Source organism: Cherax quadricarinatus, chromosome 30, assembly GCF_038502225.1.
Source record: "Cherax quadricarinatus isolate ZL_2023a chromosome 30, ASM3850222v1, whole genome shotgun sequence".
Taxonomy (NCBI): Eukaryota; Metazoa; Arthropoda; class Malacostraca; order Decapoda; family Parastacidae; genus Cherax; species Cherax quadricarinatus.
This window is the reverse complement of record NC_091321.1, coordinates 29,423,090-29,444,489: the sequence shown is the minus strand read 5'-3', so window position 1 is coordinate 29,444,489 and position 21,400 is coordinate 29,423,090.

Below are 21,400 nucleotides of genomic sequence, written 5' to 3'. Positions count from 1 at the left end.
AAGCATTTCCGAGTAATGAACAAAAATTTGCGAGAAATTAAATAATTAAAAAAAAAATTCTGCACCACACAGCTTAAAATTATCCAATCAGAAGAGGCTGTCTCTGAGTTTCATAATAAATAAAATGAGCAAATTGAAATTTACACAGCTGAAAGTGAGTGACACTCTTTGCTTCAATAAAGCCTACCAACTCTAAAAGTTTGAAGTTAATAAGTAAAGGCATTCTCCAATTATTGATCTAGTTTCAACGATTGCAAGATTTTTAATTTCAGTAAAATTTCAAATTTGCACCTACAGGGACTAACACTATGGATTATCATCCTTCTTATAGCATGCATCGTTACTGATGTTTTTAACGTAATCAGAAAATATATTCTTCAGTTACTGAATAAAATTATCAATATTTACACAATAAAATTGGCAAATTGGTACTTTTGCCACCACTAGCAGAGTGACTCTTGCTTAGATTACCAGTTCAGTGGTGAAAATTTGAAGCTGATCAGATAAGTCATTCTTCAGTTATGGAATGACCCTAGTGGGTTTAACGCATCTTTTTTATTATAATAATAATCCAGTTATGGAACTAATTCCAACTATTTCATTTGTTTTCCTATTGTACTACGTAATTTAATTTGGTTTGCATGCAAACATAACTTCATCGGTACTAACTTCGCTCTAAGATGCTTCAGTCATTAAATACTGAAGTCGTTCAGAAGAGGTAAACTGAAACTTCTGTAACGTGGTTTAGAGGAAATAAATATTTCAAACTATTTTTAAACATAAAATGATCGGATCTTCACCTACACACTGGAATTTTACTCTCCTTGGACTTCGAAATATGAAGCATCTGTTCTGAACGTTTGAAATTCCGCCACTGAGGGTTTTGGAAGCTATCTGAGCCATTCCAGGATGCTGGGGATGGGTTCAACAACTTTGGTCATAAGACACGTGAATATACCAGTTGTACCAAGAATCTGGTTCTTTTTACTGTACTCAAGAACTGAAAAAAATTGAGCCAATTAGATGAGGCTTTCTCGACCTAATAGTGGAATGACTGTATATATATATATATATATATATATATATATATATATATATATATATATATATATATATATATATATTTGATGTAAAAATTTACAATTTTTTACCACAAGAACCTTACAAGACTTAGCTAACCTTATTATAACAAGCTCAAATTAATTTGGCCTAATCCAACCGAAGTACATCTCTAGGGATGTGACAGGAAGCTCTTCTGAATAGTTTCTTATTTACACAGTTTGAATATAGTTCCTGGACCTGGTGAAAGTATTGATAGAAATGAGAGTTAAATTAGCGATCACTTCACCAGCTCATCTGTGACTTTTGTTTTAGAAGAAAAGATGTATACAACCTAATGCTACATTTCTTATGGAAATTTGTAAAAGTTGGCAGGACTTCATTCTTGAGTAGTTTTATGAGTATATTTAAAAACAATGTGTAGATACACACTATAGAGCTCAGCTTTTCTTCTAATTTCACTGTAAACATTGATTTTTTTATATCATGACCAGGACTTAATAAATATTTTTTTCTTCCATTTTTCTTTTTTTTTATATTTCTTTTCTGAACTTCTATAAAAGAACACTCATTATTTTTTTAATAATCTAACAATGTTTTAAAAGTTTTACTTATTTTTATCTACACTGAAATACCTCTTTTTCAACTATTTTACATTCTGAAATGCTGGTAAACCTTATCTAAGTAAGAATTGCATATCTTTATTCCCAGAATTTGAGGCCAGATAAGTAATTTTGACAATTAAAAAACAATGACGACGTTTCTGGTTTGGACTTTTAACTACTCAGTCCAAGTCGGACCGAAACGTCGTCAGAAGTTACATTCTCCTATGTTCGGGTTATTAGTATATTGTTCCAGTCACGGTAGTGTGCCTTTTTTGTACTTTATTCACAGTTTGTCTTGTCATCCTCTGTCTGACATGCTGTTGTTGCTCCCTCCAGATATTGCTGAGAACCTGCGTCACTTGTGGAGAAGATGAGTGATGGGAGGAGGTGTATGGTTACCCTGGCCTGGATAATGGGGCCGTCAGGTGCTTTGGGCAAGGAATGGGTAGTCAGTGAGGTGCTGGTATGGCAGTATGTGGGGTGAGAGGCAGTTTGGCTCTGTAGGAGGAGTAGGATGTTCATGGAGGTGTGGGTGAGAGGGAGCGTGACTTTTTATTTTCATCATTATTGTGTGGGAGCGCTAAACCCGTAGGGATTATACAGTGCTTATGGGAGGGATGGAAGGCATTCAGGCTCATTTCAGGGAACTGGAGCACAAATCCATTTCCCTAGATCAAGAGCCCTCACCAGCGTCAAGGAACCTCCCTTGAAGTGTGTGGGTGGAAGCATGTACGTACTGGCTAGGTGGGCAGACTGTGGATTGGGTGTTCTGGGCTGACTGCACGTATGGGCGTGAGGTGTGGTGGCCAGTGAGGTATGCATGAGGTGGGTAAATGTCGGTAGTTGGAAAGTACGTAAGTAGGAGTCCTGGTCTGGGACCGGGCCGCGGGGGCGCTGACCTCCGGGAGTGACTCCAGGAGGATTTTAAGTGAACGTATTCGTACTCCAGGTGAGAATGTAGGATAGGTGGTTGTATAAATGTGGGGTGAGGGGGGAAGAAGGGATATTGGGGGGTATAGAAAGATTGCGTGTGAGTATCATGTGTGTGTAGTGAGGATAAATGGGTGTGTAGGTGGGAGGGATTGGTACTGTGTGTAGCTTGCTTCAAACTGGGTGGGTGAGGCACATCCGGGTGTGTGTGTGTGTGGTTTTACTCACCTATTTGTACTCGCCTATTTGTGGCTGCAGGGGTCGATTCACAGCTCCTGGCCCCGCCTCATCTCTAGTCGCTACTAGGTCCTCATTCTCCCTGCTCTATAAGCTATATCGTATCTCTTCTTAAAGCTATGTATGGATCTTGCCTCCACGACAACACTTTCCAGATTGTTCCACTTCCTGGCAACTCTGTGAATGACGAAATACTTCATACAGTCCAAGAAAATGTAATCTACCCACCCACTCACCCTCTCTCTTTCTCTATCTCTCTCTCCCTCTCTCTCTCCCTCTCTCTCTCTCTTTCTCTCTGTTTCTCTCTCTTTCTCTCTCTTTCTTTCTCTCTCTCTTTCTCTCTTTCTTTCTCTCTTTCTCTCTTTCTTTCTTTCTTTCTTTCTTTCTCTCTCTCTCTCTCTCTCTCTCTCTCTCTCTCTCTCTCTCTCTCTCTCTCTCTCTCTCTCTCTCTCTCTCTCTCTCTCTCTCTCTCTCGTCTTCTATCACCTCGTAAAACTCCAGTAGGTATGTAACACAGGATTACCCTTCCCTAACTGCTCTACCACTCTTCTCCTTAACAATCTTCTCAATGACTTTGCATTCTATAAATGTCAGTGACACTAGTCTGTAGTTTAATGCTGTCTGTCTCCTTTCTTAATTAAATACTGAGGCTACATTTGCTGTCTTTCACACCTGAGCTAGTTGCGTTGAAGATTGTAGTTAGTGGCACACACACTGCCTTTGCTCCCTCAGGACTCATGGATTGATGTCTGGTCCCACCACCTTTAAGGTATCTAGTTCACCTTGCAGCCTCTTCAAATCCTCCATTGTTGTATGTATTGTGTTCAGTACTTGTTGGTGTACCCCACCATTCCAGCTTTTTGGAGTCCTTCCTGTCTCCACTGAAATTTCTTCCATAAATCTCGTGTTGAGCTATTCAAATACCTCTGTCGTTTCTTGTGATCTCCCATCCTCCCTTCCTTCCTCAGCCTCATTACCTGGTCCTTGATTGTTGTTTTCCTCCTGATGTGGCTGTACTACAGCTTTGGCTTTCGAAGCTGTCATTTTCATATTGCCACTGGGCCTCCCTTCTTACCTCTGCATATTCGTTTCTGGCTCTTCTACTATTCTCCCTATTTTCCTGGGTCCTTTGTGTTCTTCATTTTTTCATTCTCTAGCGCACTTTTGACCTCTGTACACCTTTGGGTGAACCAGGGGCTCGTTCTGGTCTTCCCATTGTTTCTGTTGCCCTTGGGTACGAACTTCTCTGCCTCCTTATATTTTCTTGTCAAGTGTTCCATCATTTTTTCATTTACTGTTTTTCCTACCAGTTCTCTTGACCACTGAACCTCATGCAGGAAATTTCACATGCGTGTGTAGCCTCCTCTTTTCTAATATGACTTCTCCCATCCTACTCGTCCTGCTTCCCTCTCCACAAGTAACTATTGTGTATTCGAAACTCAGGACCACATTATCACTAGCTTCTATTGGCCTTTCATATGTCATGTCCTCAATGTTTGAACTACGCAAGGTCAATATGAGGTCCAGTGTTGCTATTTCATCCTCTCTCTCTCTCTCTCTCTCTGGTAGTGTCCCTAACATGTTGATGAATGTGGTTTTCCAGTACCACCTCCATCATCTTAGCCCTCCACGTTTCTGATGTCCCATGTGGCTCGAAGCTTTCATAGTCGCCTTATGATTGGAATCACCCACAACTAGTAACTTTGCCTTGCCCATATGGGCCCTTCTGGTAACCTCAGCTAGTGTATCATCTATTGCTTTGTTGCTCTCGTCATATTCTTGGCTTGACCTCCTGCTATACACTGGTTGGTTGTATATCACTGCAGTCACCACCTTGAGACCCCCGGTCTTAAGTGTTCCTACTTGGGAGTCCCTAGCTTCCCTTCTATTCCCTCCTTCCAACTTCTCAAATCTCCACTGGTTTTTGATAAGCAGTGCAAATCTTCCACCCCCTCTATTCTCTCTATCTTTCCACAGGATCTGATATCGAGTTGGAAAGATTGTGTCTGTTATTCTTGTGAGCTTGGTTTCCGTGAGTACTATGATGCCCAGGGATTCCTCCATGATTCTTTCATGCCACTCCTCACACTTATTCGTTATTCTGTCTGCACTGGTGTACCATACCTTCAGCTTCTTTTCCAAAACTGAATTCTGGGGGTTTGTGGGGGCTGGGGAGTGGAAGACCTCGCAGGGTACTATGGGTTGCTGCTGTGTAGTTGGGGTTTGTGCTGAGGGGGTGTGGTTTGTTTTGGGTTACTTTGGTTGTGGGGTTCTGGGGTAGTTGTGTTTGCTGCTGCTCCTGACTCTTGATGTCCTTGCCTGACTATAGTCTTGTCTCCTTCTTTCTTGCCCCTTTCGTCTTTATATCCTCTCTGTTTTTGTTCTCATTCTATCATGGTCTAGGTACACCCGCTAATGTTTTGTTTCCTTTAGCAATGGTTTCTGCTACCAGATTCTGTTTTTCACCGTTTTATCTTGAAAATCACTGGCTGATTTTTTCCCCTTAAATATCCCCCTATTCTCTGAAAATTTATCTGTTCAGTCATGTCCTCCTCTGCTGCTTGTTTGATGGTGTCTTCTCTCCCTTCGGTCTCCTGAAGCCCATGAATAAAAACTGAACTTTGCCTCTCCTCTTCCTATTGCTTTTCCCTCTGCATATCTGGGTCCCATTTAAACATAGCAACTGCTGCTTCCCTTATTTCCTGGATCTCCCGGTGGCCTGAAGGGGACCTATTCTCTTCTCTATCTATAACACCCCCTCCCCCCTCAATGCTCTGTGCCCAACAGCATGCCAGTATCGTTCCTCAACATCTCCTGGTGGCCTGACAGGGCCTCTCGGTAGGACTTAACTCCTTTCCTTTGGTCCCCTCATTGGATATTGGTGTACCTGCTCTTGATGTCATGCCCCTTCCAGTCTTTGTCTCTATATCCTGCTTCAGCATTTTCAGTTCATCTTCTTGACTTTGTACCCTGCCTTCTGCAGCGTTGGCTTACAACTCTCACTTCTTGCTCTCTACATCCATCTCCTTCTCGATTTTAGAGATAAGCTCAACTAGCTTTCTTTTCCACTCGTGCCCCATCCTTCTCCTGAGCTCTTCTGTCCATTCTTCCTTTCCAGACCAATCTTCCTTTGTTTCCCTGGCTCTTCGTCCTCCTCTCTGGGGTCCCATATTTTTCCTTTATATGCTACTTACTGCAAAGCGTGTGTGTGTGTGTGTGTGTGTGTGTTACCTGTTGCTTGTCTAAGTGTTTTCTATCTGCCCTGTCAGTTCTTTTCAGTAATTTATGTTGTAATTATATCCATTCGGATATAATTCTACTTTAAAAGAGGTTTGCGAACATGCAAACATCTATTCAAAAAGATTAAAGGAAATTACTATAAAAATTAAAAGAAAATTTACATTTTTTTACGGTGCTAGAATTAAACCATGTGAATTAATGATATCATAGTTTATATTAAAAAACGAAGTGGAGAGTTGTGATAATGACTGGTGAGGCGTAGTGACCTTGTGACTGAGACATGACTGGTGGGGGTGTAGTGAGCTAGTGACTGAAACATGACTGGTGAGAGTGTAGTGAAACAGTGACAGAGAGGTGAGGATGTAGTGAGGGTACACTTACCCAAGCTAAGCACTGGCTTTCTGTGCAAATGGATTAATATGAATAAAGCTGAAAATTATATATGAGCAGTTTCATGCTACTGTTAACAGTATTATAGAAATGATATAACAGTGCCGACAAGTTGGTGAGTAAGACGCATGATCAACACTAGGAACGAAACTTTCGGCTCGCGTTGCTGGTTTCATCAGTAGAATGCACAGAAGAGTCACTCCTGGGTACGTCAGCGATGGTGGAAGACGAAGTAGGCCTCGGTCAGATGACCAAAAGCTCAAGTGACGGGTCATCACGTGACTAAGACCCGCGTCAGGAAGCGATTGTCCTCTTTCCTGGCAAATCTTAACGAGCCATTGATGCAAGATGATCAGTCTCTTAGTCTGAAGCAGAAACATGTGGCCTGAGACTTGTATACTGCAAAGGGAGGTGTAGCAACACGGAGATGAACATAAAGAAGGAGCACTGCGGCAGGTCTACTGGCCCATGCGAGGCAGGTCCAACTCTCACCCACCCACACCCACTCATGTATTTATCTAACCCACTTTTAAAACTAGACAAGGTTTTAGCTTCGGTGACGCTACTTGGGAGCTTGTTCCACTCATCCACAACTCTATTACCAAACCAGTGCTTTCCTATATCTTTTCTGAGTCTAAATTTTTCCAACTTATAACCACTGCTGCGAGTTCTGTCTTGGTTAGATATTTTTAGCACATTATTTACATTCCCTTTATTCACCTGAGATGAGGTCTCAGGTGAGATGACCCACGGGTGGAAATAGGTCAAGCTAAACAGTTGTCAGCAATAGAGTTACTGAAGACATCCCTTGTACCAAGATACCATGGTGTTGCGGTGTCAGCTGGTTATCTTGCACCCACGGTGAGGGACTGATTACTTCAAACTACCTCCCCACTTCGTCTACTTTGTCTTACCCCGACCGCCGATGTCTCCAGGAGTGTGAGTCATCTCTGTAGTCGATAAATTAGACACATGTGCTGCATTCTTAACAAGACTGATGAACTGAGTACGTACATCGACTCCAGGCTGAGGGACTGATTACCTCCCGTCCCTTCTGAACTTCACCATTCTTCTTTGTATTGAACTATTGAAGACTGTGTGAAGATACGTTTCCACAATAAGGATAACCAAGTGTTACACATGTGTATAATTTATCAACTTGACTGTTGTCTGAGCCATTTATCTACACCTCTGTAGTCGACTTATGAAGCCTGCAGTGCAGACGAAACGTTTCGTCAATAACAGTTCATTCCTTGTGTTGCTCATGTGTCTTACTCAGTAACTTAACATAAGAAGGAACACTGCAACAGGCCTACTGGCCCGTGCAAGGCAGGTACAAGTCACCTCCCGGCTTAAATCAATGACCCACCTAGTCAGGTCATATCCACTTAAAGAAGGGGCACAGCATTAGACCTACTAGCACAAGCTAGTCAGGTCCAACTCACACCCACCCACACCCACTCATGTATTTATCTAACCTATTTTTAAAACTACACAGTCAGAGCTTCTATGACGGTACTCCGGAGTTTGTTCCACTCATCCACAAACCAGTGCTTTCCTGTATCCTTCCTGAATCTGATTTTTTCCAACAAAATCATTGCTGCGAGTCCTGTTTTGGCTAGATATTTTTAGCACGCTATTTATATCCCCTTTTTTCTATTCCTGTTTTCCATTTATGCACCTCAATCATATCACCCCTAATTATTATTTATTAGAAAACGTTTCGGTCCTGAGACCTTTATCACTTCTGACATACAGAGGTTGAAAGATATATATAGGCGGAGAGTGAGGTGTGAGTGACACATGGTGACCTGAAGAATGTCATGTTGGGATGAGGACGGGTAGACGATGAGATCATGTGACTCCTGTGTTGCTTGGGTAGGTGGTGCTTTGCCTGGGCTCATTAGATGAGGCGCAGCAGTTGCAGGTCACGTCACAATTGGACGAGACCCACTAGTGGAAGTAGGTCATGCCCAGGAGTTGGGTCAGAGCTTAGCAAATAGGTTGTAGGAGACATCCTTTGAACCAATGTTTACAAGTACTTCTGGCAGTTTGGGAGATATACAAATGATGATCAAACCAAATGCAAATTATGTGGCCAGGCATATGGTCACTGTAGATGAATGGTTCAGAGAACCGACATGTTGATAAATTAGACACATGTGCAACTCTTGGGTATCTTTATTGAGGAAACGTTTCGCCACACAGTGGCTTCATCAGTCCATACAAAGGAGAATCTTGAAGAATAGGAGGAGAATGAGGTAATCAGTCCCTCAACCTTGAGTCGATGTGGTCAGTCCATCAATCTTGAAGCCACTGTGTGGCGAAACGTTTCCTCAATAAAGATACCCAAGAGTTGCACATGTGTCTAATTTATCAACATATGGTCACTGTCTTGAACACTGTGCTTAATTGTGCAAGACAGGTATACAATACCGACAAGATGAAAGTTAAGACACTTGTGCAACATCTGGTTATCTTTATTGTAAACGTTTCGCCATCCAGTGGCTTTATCAATAAAAATTCTTGGACATAATTAGAAAACAGAAAAACTATATACAAAAGATGAGGTAATCATGGTATCTTGATTCAGAGGACATCTACATGACCTTCTTCACGACTTCTATAACTAGCCCATCAATTTGGGAAGGACCTACTTCCACTGGGGAATCCCGCCTACCAGTGACTATGCCCTCGTCTGCTACACGTCTCTCTTCACTGAAGCCTATATAAGCGCCAATCTCCTTACCTGTGCTTCAGAATCTCTACAACCACGGTGTTGTAAACACCACCTCCAAGGCTGAGGGACTGATTACTTCATCTTTTGTATATAGTTCTTCTGTTTTCTAATTATGTCCAAGAATTTGTATTGATAAATCCACTGGATGGCGAAACGTTTACAATAAAGATAACCAGATGTTGCACAAGTGTCTTAACTTTCAACTGTGCTTAATTGTCCACTTATTGAGGAATATAGGGATAGTATAATAGCCTATATGACATATCAAGATATCTTATTAATGAAAAGATACCAGATATACTAAACAAATTTCCTAAATTTGCTTGTAACAGATAAATGAATTGTAGATATAAATCCAAGTGTACTCCTGTTAGCCCATTTGAGGCCTAGTTCATAGGTATTTTGTGTATCCATATGCTCTTGCGTTACCTCCACAGGATGGATATGAGGTGCACAATAAACTAGCCACTTCCGTGGTAAAATCTAAAAAAGAAAGTCTCTGTACCTATATTCCATGGTGTTGCTACAAAACCTACAAAATAAGGAAATAACATCGTGATGATGAACATGATTGTTCACTGTGGTGATGAACATCTTCACCGTGATCATGGTTGTTCACTGTGGTGATGAATATGGTTGTTCACTGTGATGACCATGGTTGTTCACCGTGGAAATGATCATGGTTGTTCACAGTGATGATGAACATGGTTGTTCATAGTGGTGATGAAGATGGTTGTTCACAGTGATGATGAACATGGTTGTTCACAGTGGTGATGAGCATGGTTGTTCACAGTGATGATGAACATGGTTGTTCACAGTGATGATGAAGATGGTTGTTCACAGTGATGATGAACATGGTTGTTCACAGTGGTGAAGAAGATGGTTGTTCACAGTGATGATGAACATGGTTGTTCACAGTGGTGATGAAGATGGTTGTTCACAGTGATGAAGATGGTTGTTCACAGTGATGATGAACATGGTTGTTCACAGTGATGATGAACATGGTTGTTCACAGTGGTGATGAACATGGTTGTTCACAGTGATGATGAAGATGGTTGTTCACAGTGATGATGAACATGGTTGTTCACAGTGGTGATGAAGATGGTTGTTCACAGTGATGATGAACATGGTTGTTCACAGTGGTGATGAAGATGGTTGTTCACAGTGGTGATGAAATGGTTGTTCACAGTGATGATGAACATGGTTGTTCACAGTGGTGATGAACATGGTTGTTCACAGTGATGATGAACATGGTTGTTCACAGTGGTGATGAAGATGGTTGTTCACAGTGATGATGAACATGGTTGTTCACAGTGGTGATGAACATGGTTGTTCACAGTGGTGATGAACATGGTTGTTCACAGTGGTGATGAAGATGGCTGTTCACAGTGGTGATGAAGATGGTTGTTGACAGTGATGATGAACATGGTTGTTCACAGTGGTGATGAAGATGGTTGTTCACAGTGATGATGAACATGGTTGTTCACAGTGGTGATGAAGATGGTTGTTCACAGTGATGAACATGGTTGTTCACAGTGGTGATGAAGATGGTTGTTCACAGTGGTGATGAAGATGGTTGTTCACAGTGGTGATGAACATGGTTGTTCACAGTGGTGATGAAGATGGTTGTTCACAGTGGTGATGAAGATGGTTGTTCACAGTGATGATGAACATGGTTGTTCACAGTGGTGATGAACATGGTTGTTCACAGTGGTGATGAACATGGTTGTTCACAGTGGTGATGAAGATGGTTGTTGACAGTGGTGATGAAGATGGTTGTTGACAGTGATGATGAACATGGTTGTTCACAGTGGTGATGAAGATGGTTGTTCACAGTGATGATGAACATGGTTGTTCACAGTGGTGATGAAGATGGTTGTTCACAGTGGTGATGAAGATGGTTGTTCACAGTGATGATGAACATGGTTGTTCACAGTGGTGATGAAGATGGTTGTTCACAGTGGTGATGAACATGGTTGTTCACAGTGGTGATGAACATGGTTGTTCACAGTGGTGATGAAGATGGTTGTTCACAGTGATGATGAACATGGTTGTTCACAGTGGTGATGAAGATGGTTGTTCACAGTGATGATGAACATGGTTGTTCACAGTGGTGATGAAGATGGTTGTTCACAGTGATGATGAACATGGTTGTTCACAGTGATGATGAACATGGTTGTTCACAGTGATGATGAACATGGTTGTTCACAGTGATGATGAACATGGTTGTTCACAGTGGTGATGAACATGGTTGTTCACAGTGATGATGAACATGGTTGTTCACAGTGGTGATGAAGATGGTTGTTCACAGTGATGATGAACATGGTTGTTCACAGTGGTGATGAACATGGTTGTTCACAGTGGTGATGAACATGGTTGTTCACAGTGGTGATGAACATGGTTGTTCACAGTGATGATGAACATGGTTGTTCACAGTGGTGATGAAGATGGTTGTTCACAGTGATGATGAACATGGTTGTTCACAGTGGTGATGAACATGGTTGTTCACAGTGATGATGAACATGGTTGTTCATAGTGATGATGAACATGGTTGTTCACAGTGATGATGAACATGGTTGTTCACAGTGGTGATGAACATGGTTGTTCACAGTGATGAACATGGTTGTTCACAGTGATGATGAACATAGTTGTTCACAGTGGTGATGAACATGGTTGTTCACAATGATGAACATGGTTGTTCACAGTGGTGATGAAGATGGTTGTTCACCTTGATGACTCACTGATGAGCCTGGTAGTTACAGAGCCTGGTAGTTACAGAGCCTGGTAGTTACAGGCTTGCAGCATGGTCAGTTAATTCCTCAACAATGTTAGGTACAATGGCACGTGTGCAAATACATTTTACTGTGGCAACGTTGACGTCTCTAGAGAAACGTCAAGCGAAACGTTGCCACGATTAAATAAAACGTTGCATTAGTTGCATGTGTGTTCTTTTATCTAACATTGTCGGTAATTCTTCTAACAATACTGCATTTTCTCAACAATGTTACTTTCTCTGTGGGTAAGAAAGATCCTGGAGCAGACGGCACCTCTGTTGCTCACAGTACAGGAGATACGAAGAATAAGAGACTTGTGCAACATCTGGGAATCTTTATTGATGAAACGTTTCGCCAACCAGTGACTTCTTCAGTTTACTGCAGTATATAAGCCACTTCTCCGATTATATGCTTTACTTTTCTCAAGATTGATAGACTGAACACACCGACTCCAGGCTAAGGGACTGATTACCTCAAGCTCTTCCCTATCGTTCACCGTTCTTCTCTGTGCTGACTGAAGTCACGGGAGAAAAGTTTCCTTAGTAAAAATTCCCATATGCTGCCAAAGTCTCTCATTCTTCATCTTGTCGTTTTTCTAAACTATTTACATCACTGGGGATTTGATTAACTTCATAGCAATGGATTCTGTCGCCTTATAAGATAAGATTTCGTTCGGATTTTTAACCCCGGAGGGTTAGCCACCCAGGATAACCCAAGAAAGTCAGTGCGTCATCGAGGACTGTCTAACTTATTTCCATTGGTGTCCTTAATCTTGTCCCCCAGGATGCGACCCACACCAGTCGACTAACACCCAGGTACCTATTTACTGCTAGGTGAACAGGACAACAGGTGTAAGGAAACGAACACCCAGGTACCTATTTGCTGCTAGGTGAACAGGACAACAGGTGTAAGGAAACGTGTCGAAATGTTTCCACCCGCCGGGAATCGAACCCGGGCCCTCCGTGTGTGAGGCGGGAGCTTTAGCCACCAGGCTCATATACCTGGTCGTTATAACATCCCCAGTATCCTTCTGCGCATGTCCTCCACACTACTAAACTGGCCTTCAATAACCTCCTTTATCGAAAATAGATTATAAGGGAGAGAGGGGATGTGGGTAGGTAGTTAGGTAGGTGTAACACTCGTAACGTGGACAGTAACAAATTCAGCATTGTAGGGGTCAGTGGACGCATGGGTGGAGAGCTGGATATTTTATGATCCATAAGGTCCCCTTACCCATGGGAGTTTCCTCCCGAAGTCCCTCGAAAAAAAATAATAAAAAACAATCTAAAATTTTCTTTGTTGTAGGGTTTTGATAAACAGTAAACTGTCTCGATATGTTAGAGCGGTGTGGGTGGAGTTCTTCCAGTGGATTGTTCACAGTGAAACAGTATCCTCATAGGTAATAAATATGAGCAATACAATGGAGCAGGCAAAGCTCTGGCAACACTAGAACAATCATGGTACTAGTGCTAGGTATATTATTACCAACAGACTGTGAAGTGAAGATGCACGCGCGGCACTTTAAAGTAAATTCCTCGACTCAAGGGAAAACGGGTTGTCAGTTTTATGCAGTTTACTGAAAACATGACTTAAATGGTAAAGAGAAGTCAGGTGAGGTGGTGGTAGTGTAGTGGGTGTGGGTTGAGCTACGTTGTCACGTGACTATAGTGTTTTAAGTGAACATCACGTGTGGTGTACTTGCTAAGATAAAGTGAAGAACATAAGAATCGAGAAGCGCTACGGTAGGTCTGCTGGCCCATGCTAGGCAGACCTACTGGCCCATGCTAGGCAGGCCTACTGGCCCATGCTAGGCAGGCCTACTGCCCTATGCTAGGCAGGCCTACTGGCCCATGCTAGGCAGGCCTACTGGCCCATGCTAGGCAGGCCTACTGGCCTATGCCAGGCAGGCCTACTGGCCCATGCTAGGCAGGTCCAACTCACACCCACTCATGTACTTGTCAAACCTATTTTTAAGGCTACACAAGGTTTACAGCTTCAGTGTCGCTACTCCAGAGTTTGTTCCATTCATCCACAACTCTATTACCAACCCATTACTTTCCTATATCATTTCTAAACCTAATTTTTGCTATCTTTAATGCATTGCTGCGAGTGCTGTAATGGTTAGATATTTTTAGCATGTTATTCATATCCCATTTACTTGTTCCAGTGTTTCATTTTGTGCAGTTCAATCATAGCCTTCCTAATTCTTCGCATTCCAAGGAGTGTAGCTTCAGGGCCCCGAGTATTTCCACGTAGGAAAGAATTCTGATACATGAGATCAACTTCGTCATTCTTCTTTGTATGTTTTCCAGCGAATTTGTCTGTTCTGTAATATGGAGACCAGAACTGTGCAACATAATATAAATAAGACTTACCACGGATACATAAAGTTGACTGAAATTGAAATCTATTTTGATTAATTTATAGGTATCTTAGTTATTTTCTTTTCCCAAGAAAAGAGCCTTACATTTGACTAAATGAAACTCTATCTACTATTTGTCCGATCAAATGATAAACTTATCTAAGTCATTTTGTAGTTCTTTTGTGTCTTCATTAGAATGTATTTGCCTATCGGTCAACCATGCTTCGATCCAGGAGATAATTTCTCCACCTAAACCGTGTGTTGCTACTTTCTTAAACGGTTCCCTGTGTGGAACTTTATCAGATGACTTACTGAACTCCGTGTACGCATTATTGTATTATTTACCTTGGTCTACACCTTAAATACCTAATTTTTGTGACACTGATATTCATTCATTATATATATATATTTTTAAGATGGCTTCAAATTTTGTTCGTAATTATTGATTCCGCCAGCTTTCCAAAAGTTGAAATTAGGCTCGTTGGTCTAATTTGAAGCTAGTGAAGTATCTTTTGGTTTGTAAGTAGGTATCATGTTAACCATTTTCCACTTACCTGGTACGATACCCATTCAGAGGGATTAATTGAAGAGACCAGTTAATTAATGATTTACTAAGTTCCTCCATACATACATTTATAACCCCAGAAAACATTCAGGATCTAGTGATTTGTTTGGGTTTCTTTTTTTTTCTAGGCATCATGTCACTAGCGGCGTTCATCTTGCGCAATTTATTTTCGTCCTAATCTGTATATTTTCTTTTATTTCTGGGATTTCATTTATGTCCTCTTGTGTAAAAATACAAAAGAAATGAGAGTTTAAAATGGTTCACACGTGAGCTGAGCTGGGAGTGTTTTTCAGTGATCTTGTTACTATATATGTGAAATAAACCCTGTGAGTTGATCATTCTGTCAGCCTTGCTAGATCTTGCATCGTTCAATTAACGCTCCTGCAACAGCAGCCGATTTCTTTGACTTTGCAAGACTAATGGTATTCTTTGTTGTCCTTGCAACCTTAAGTTCACAATCATTTTTAGCCTTATTTCTTTTTACTTAAAATAAAGAGATGTTTTCCTTATTGATCCATAAGAGATGTTTTCCTTATTGATCCATAAGAGATGTTTTCCTTATTGATCCATAAGAGATGTTTTCCTTATTGATCCATAAGAGATGTTTTCCTTATTGATCCATAAGAGAGGTTTTCCTTATTGATCCATAAGAGAGGTTTTCCTTATTGATCCATAAGAGATGTTTTCCTTATTGATCCATAAGAGAGGTTTTCCTTATTGATCCATAAGAGAGGTTTTCCTTATTGATCCATAAGAGATGTTTTCCTTATTGATCCATAAGAGATGTTTTCCTTATTGATCCATAAGAGATGTTTTCCTTATTGATCCATAAGAGATGTTTTCCTTATTGATCCATAAGAGATGTTTTCCTTATTGATCCATAAGAGATGTTTTCCTTATTGATCCATAAGAGATGTTTTCCTTATTGATCCATAAGAGAGGTTTTCCTTATTGATCCATAAGAGATGTTTTCCTTATTGATCCATAAGAGAGGTTTTCCTTATTGATCCATAAGAGATGTTTTCCTTATTGATCCATAAGAGATGTTTTCCTTATTGATCCATAAGAGAGGTTTTCCTTATTGATCCATAAGAGAGGTTTTCCTTATTGATCCATAAGAGATGTTTTCCTTATTGATCCATAAGAGATGTTTTCCTTATTGATCCATAAAGAAAATCTCTCTTCTCTTGATTCACCAATAATGTGTTGGTGTAATTTTGGCAATATTATATTAACAATTGTGTTGTATATTTTGTAATAATTTGATAATGTTTTTGCTGAATGGCTTGAGAGAGTAATGATGCAGGTAGGCCTAAGGAAGGTTGGGGATGGCTGTAGGCTGTGTAGGGGAAAATTTGTAAATATGCTAACAAAACTAAAAACTGAGTATTATTGGTTTCCATTCCTCGGCAGTTTTTAACTTTCAGTGTCGATGTTTTTGGATGAAAAGAAAGTTTTTATTTTTATTGTCCTGTACTGGTCCCAATTTTCCAATTTATTCACAAATGGGGAAAATTAGACTTGCATCAGTTTTTAATTATATATATTTTTAAATGTTCTTCTCTAATGTATATTATTGCGTAAGAGAACAAGTAAAGTCAATAAAAATCAATCTGTTTTAGTGGGGGAGTGGTGGTGAGTGTGTGGTGGTGAGTGTGTGGTGGTGAGTGTATGATGGTGAGTGTTTGGTTGTGAGTGTGGTGGTGAGTGTGTGGTGGTGAGTGTGTGGTGGTGAGTGTGTGGTGGTGAGTGTGTGGTGGTGAGTGTGTGGTGGTGAGTGTGTGGTGGTGAGTGTGTGGTGGTGAGTGTGTGGTGGTGAGTGTGTGGTGGTGAGTGTGTGGTGGTGAGTGTGTGGTGGTGAGTGTGTGGTGGTGAGTGTGTGGTGGTGAGTGTGTGGTGGTGAGTGTGTGGTGGTGAGTGTGTGGTGGTGTGTGGTGGTGAGTGTGTGGTGGTGAGTGTGTGGTGGTGAGTGTGTGGTGGTGAGTGTGTGGTGGTGAGTGTGTGGTGGTGAGTGTGTGGTGGTGAGTGTGTGGTGGTGAGTGTGTGGTGGTGAGTGTGTGGTGGTGAGTGTGTGGTGGTGAGTGTGTGGTGGTGAGTGTGTGGTGGTGTGTGTGTAGGGTGTGAGGTGGTGAGTGTGTCGTGTTGTGTGTGTAGTGTGTGAGGTGGTGAGTGTGTCGTGGTAAGTGTGTGGTGGTAAGTGTGTGGTGGTGAGTGTGTGTGGTGGTGAGTGTGTGGTGGTGAGTGTGTGGGGGTGAGTGTGTGGTGGTGAGTGTGTGGTGGTGAGTGTGTGGGGGTGAGTGTGTGGTGGTGAGTGTGTGGTGGTGTGTGGTGGTGAGTGTGTGTGGTGGTGTGTGGTGGTGAGTGTGTGTGTGGGGGTGAGTGTGTGGGGGTGAGTGTGTGGGGGTGAGTGTGGTGGTGAGTGTGTGGTGGTGAGTGTGTGGTGGTGAGTGTGTGGTGGTGGTGTGTGGTGGTGAGGGTGTGGTGGTGAGGGTGTGGTGGTGAGTGTGTGGTGGTGAGTGTGTGGTGGTGTGTGGTGGTGAGGGTGTGGTGGTGAGTGTGTGGTGGTGAGTGTGTGGTGGTGAGTGTGTGGTGGTGAGTGTGTGGTGGTGTGTGGTGGTGAGTGTGTGGTGGTGAGTGTGTGGTGGTGAGTGTGTGGTGGTGAGTGTGTGGTGGTGAGTGTGTGGTGGTGAGTGTGTGGTGATGAGTGTGTGGTGGTGAGTGTGTGGTGGTGAGTGTGTGGTGGTGAGTGTGTGGTGGTGAGTGTGTGGTGGTGAGTGTGTGGTGGTGAGTGTGTGGTGGTGAGTGTGTGGTGGTGAGTGTGTGGTGGTGAGTGTGTGGTGGTGAGTGTGTGGTGGTGAGTGTGTGGTGGTGTGTGGTGGTGTGTGTGTGTGGTGTGTGTGTGGTGGTGAGTGTGTGGTGGTGTGTGGTGGTGAGTGTGTGGTGGTGAGTGTGTGGTGGTGAGTGTGTGGTGGTGAGTGTGTGGTGGTGAGTGTGTGGTGGTGAGTGTGTGGTGGTGAGTGTGTGGTGGTGAGTGTGTGGTGGTGAGTGTGTGGTGGTGAGTGTGTGGTGGTGAGTGTGTGGTGGTGAGTGGTGAGTGTGTGGTGGTGAAGTGTGTGTGTGTGTGTGGTTGTGTGTGTGTGGTGGTGTGTGTGTGGTGGTGTGTGTGGTGGTGAGTGTGTGGTGGTGAGTGTGTGGTGGTAAGTGTGTGGTGGTGAGTGTGTGGTGGTGAGTGTGTGGTGGTGAGTGTGTGGTGGTGAGTGTGTGGTGGTGAGTGTGTGGTGGTGAGTGTGTGGTGGTGAGTGTGTGGTGGTGAGTGTGTGGTGAGTGTGTGGTGGTGAGTGTGTGGTGGTGAGTGTGTGGTGGTGAGTGTGTGGTGGTGAGTGTGTGGTGGTGAGTGTGTGTGGTGGTAAGTGTGTGGTGGTGAGTGTGTGGTGGTGAGTGTGTGGTGGTGAGTGTGTGGTGATGAGTGTGTGGTGGTGAGTGTGTGGTGGTAAGTGTGTGGTGGTAAGTGTGTGGTGGTGAGTGTGTGGTGGTGAGTGTGTGGTGGTGAGTGTGTGGTGGTAAGTGTGTGGTGGTAAGTGTGTGGTGGTGAGTGTGTGGTGGTGAGTGTGTGGTGGTGAGTGTGTGGTGGTGAGTGTGTGGTGGTAAGTGTGTGGTGGTGGTGGTGGTGAGTGTGTGGTGGTGAGTGTGTGGTGGTGAGGGTGTGGTGGTGAGTGTGTGGTGGTGAGTGTGTGGTGGTGAGTGTGTGGTGGTGAGTGCGTGGTGGTGAGTGCGTGGTGGTGTGTGGTGGTGAGGGTGTGGTGGTGAGTGTGTGGTGGTGAGTGTGTGGTGGTGAGTGTGTGGTGGTGAGGGTGTGGTGGTGAGGGTGTGGTGGTGTGTGGTGGTGAGTGTGTGGTGGTGTGCGGTGGTGAGGGTGTGGTGGTGAGGGTGTGGTGGTGAGGGTGTGGTGGTGAGGGTGTGGAGGTGAGGGTGTGGTGATGAGGAAGTGGTGGTGAGGGTGTGGTCGGCGGGGTGTGGTGGTGAGGAAGTGGTGTTCGGGGATGTAGTGGTGAGGGTGTGGTGTTCGGGGGTGTAGTGGTGAGGGTGTGGTGTTCGGGGGTGTAGTGGTGAGGGTGTGGTATTCGGGGGTGTAGTTGTGAGGGTGTGGTGTTCGGGGGTGTAGTGGTGAGGGTGTGATGTTCGGGGGTGTAGTGGTGAGGGTGTGGTGTTCGGGGGTGTAGTGAGGGTGTGGTGTTCGGGGGTGTAGTGGTGAGGGTGTGGTGTTCTGGGGTGTAATGGTGAGGGTGTGGTGTTCGGGAGTGTAGTGGTGAGGGTGTGGTGTTCGGAGGTGTAGTGGTGAGGGTGTGGTGTTCAGGGGGTGTAGTGGTGAGGGTGTGGTGTTCGGGGGTGTAGTGGTGAGGGTGTGATGTTCGAGGGTGTAGTGAGGGTGTGGTGTTCGGGGGGTGTAGTGGTGAGGGTGTGGTGTTCGGGGGTGTAGTGGTGAGGGTGTGATGTTCGGGGGTGTAGTGGTGAGGGTGTGGTGTTCGGGGGTGTAGTGGTGAGGGTGTGGTGTTCGGGGGTGTAGTGAGGGTGTGGTGTTCGGGGGTGTGGGTGTGGTGTTCGGGGGTGTAGTGGTGAGGGTGTGTTGTTCGGGGGTGTAGTGGTGAGGGTGTGGTGTTCGGGGGTGTAGTGGTGAGGGCGTGGTGTTCGGGTGTGTAATGGTGAGGGTGTGGTGTTCGGGGGTGTAGTGGTGAGGGTGTGGTGCTCGGGGGTGTAGTGGTGAGGGTGTGGTGCTCGGGGGTGTAGTGGTGAGGGTGTGGTGTGCCCAATTAACATCTTGATAGATCATGCTCCACTGATTCCTTGTTCCAAAATAAGCAGACTACTGGACGATTAGGAAGATGATCCATGATCATACAAGAGTTCAATCGCACCTGTGCACATTTGCCATACTTGTCAAATATGATCGCACATACCTTGTCTCGCCACATTGGTCCATTTAGTGTAGAGGACATTAAGACTGCTCAACGAATACATCCAACATGGTCTGGTGTAATTCAGTCCTGATGAAGGAAGCTCGAACTCTATGAAACCGCCATCTCCTATTTATTGTACCGAGTAGCCAAGCTTGGTATCCTTACCTGAAGATTACATCAGTTAGTTATTCCAGTCACTAGTGAATGTATTCCTGCAGCTAGTTCACGATGTACCAGGTATTGCTCACCATGGCATGGATCGTTATGTTAAACAAGCTAGGCTGAAATATTTTCGGCCTTGTATGGCAACAGATAATTCGGAGTACATAAAGAAGTGTAAAGTATGCAATGCAATGTCCCTATTTAGGGTTATCTTATTACCAGCGAACCAAGGGAAAGAGTATTGCTAATTTGTTGACCAATTTTAGTTGATCATTTCACACGATACTGTGAATTAGTACTACTGCAGAGGCAGTAGCTAAGGAATTTAAAGAACGAAATATTTGCAGTCATACTACAGAAAACAGAGGTGAATGTTGTATGGCGATCCTTGAGAAGTTATCTAGTCCGTTCAAGAACGATAAGTCCACGATCGTCCCTCAACATCCTGCCTGTAATGGCTTAGCTGAAAGGACAAACAAGTACTTGATGATTTACAAGCAACAATTAATCCTAACATTAAAACATAGAATGAAGCAATAATTGATGTTCAGTTTGCAATTAATTCAGCATACAATCTCCCTCTATATGATACTGCACATTATGCTTGATATGGTGTAGATAAACGTCAATTCTACAAGTTTTTGTATTCCAGTCTAAAACTTAGTTACAATGACGATGACTGCATAATGACTTGTACTCGTAGCACAACTTAATTTTAGAAGAATCAGAGAAACTCTTCACAGGTCAACAGGAGAATTTACTAAAGTCACGAATATTCGAGCAAAGTCAACTAAATTTAAAGTTGGCTTGAGAATCATGTTGAATGATTTCAGTAGGACATCAGCAGTGCCGAAGCTTCACTCTTGGTCAGATGAAAACACTGCTTATGTAAATCTTGCCCTAACAGAGTTGATGCTAAATGTGAATACCTCGTACATAGATATTTTGGTCATCACTTTACCGTCTTAGTTTTGATATACTTTAATATCTTTGTTAGACTGTCATTCTGCAGTTATGTGGCTGTCGCCTCACATTATTGTGTTATACTCTGTAAATAAATTAACAATTATTCGCTCATTTACTTAGTTCATTTTTTTATGTAAATTTAAGAATGGCTCTGCCTGTACTCACCTAGTTGTGGTTGCGGGGGTCGATTCACAGCTCCTGGCCCCGCCTCTTCAACTGGCCGCTTCTCAGTCACTCTTCCCGCTCCGTGAGCTTTATCATACCTCTTCTTAAAGCTATGTATGGATCCTGTCTCCACTACATCACTACCCAGGCTATTCCACTTCCTGACAACTCTGTGACTGAAGAAATACTTCCTAACATCCCTGTGATTCATCTGAGTCTTCAGCTTCCAACTGAGACCCTTGTTGCTGTG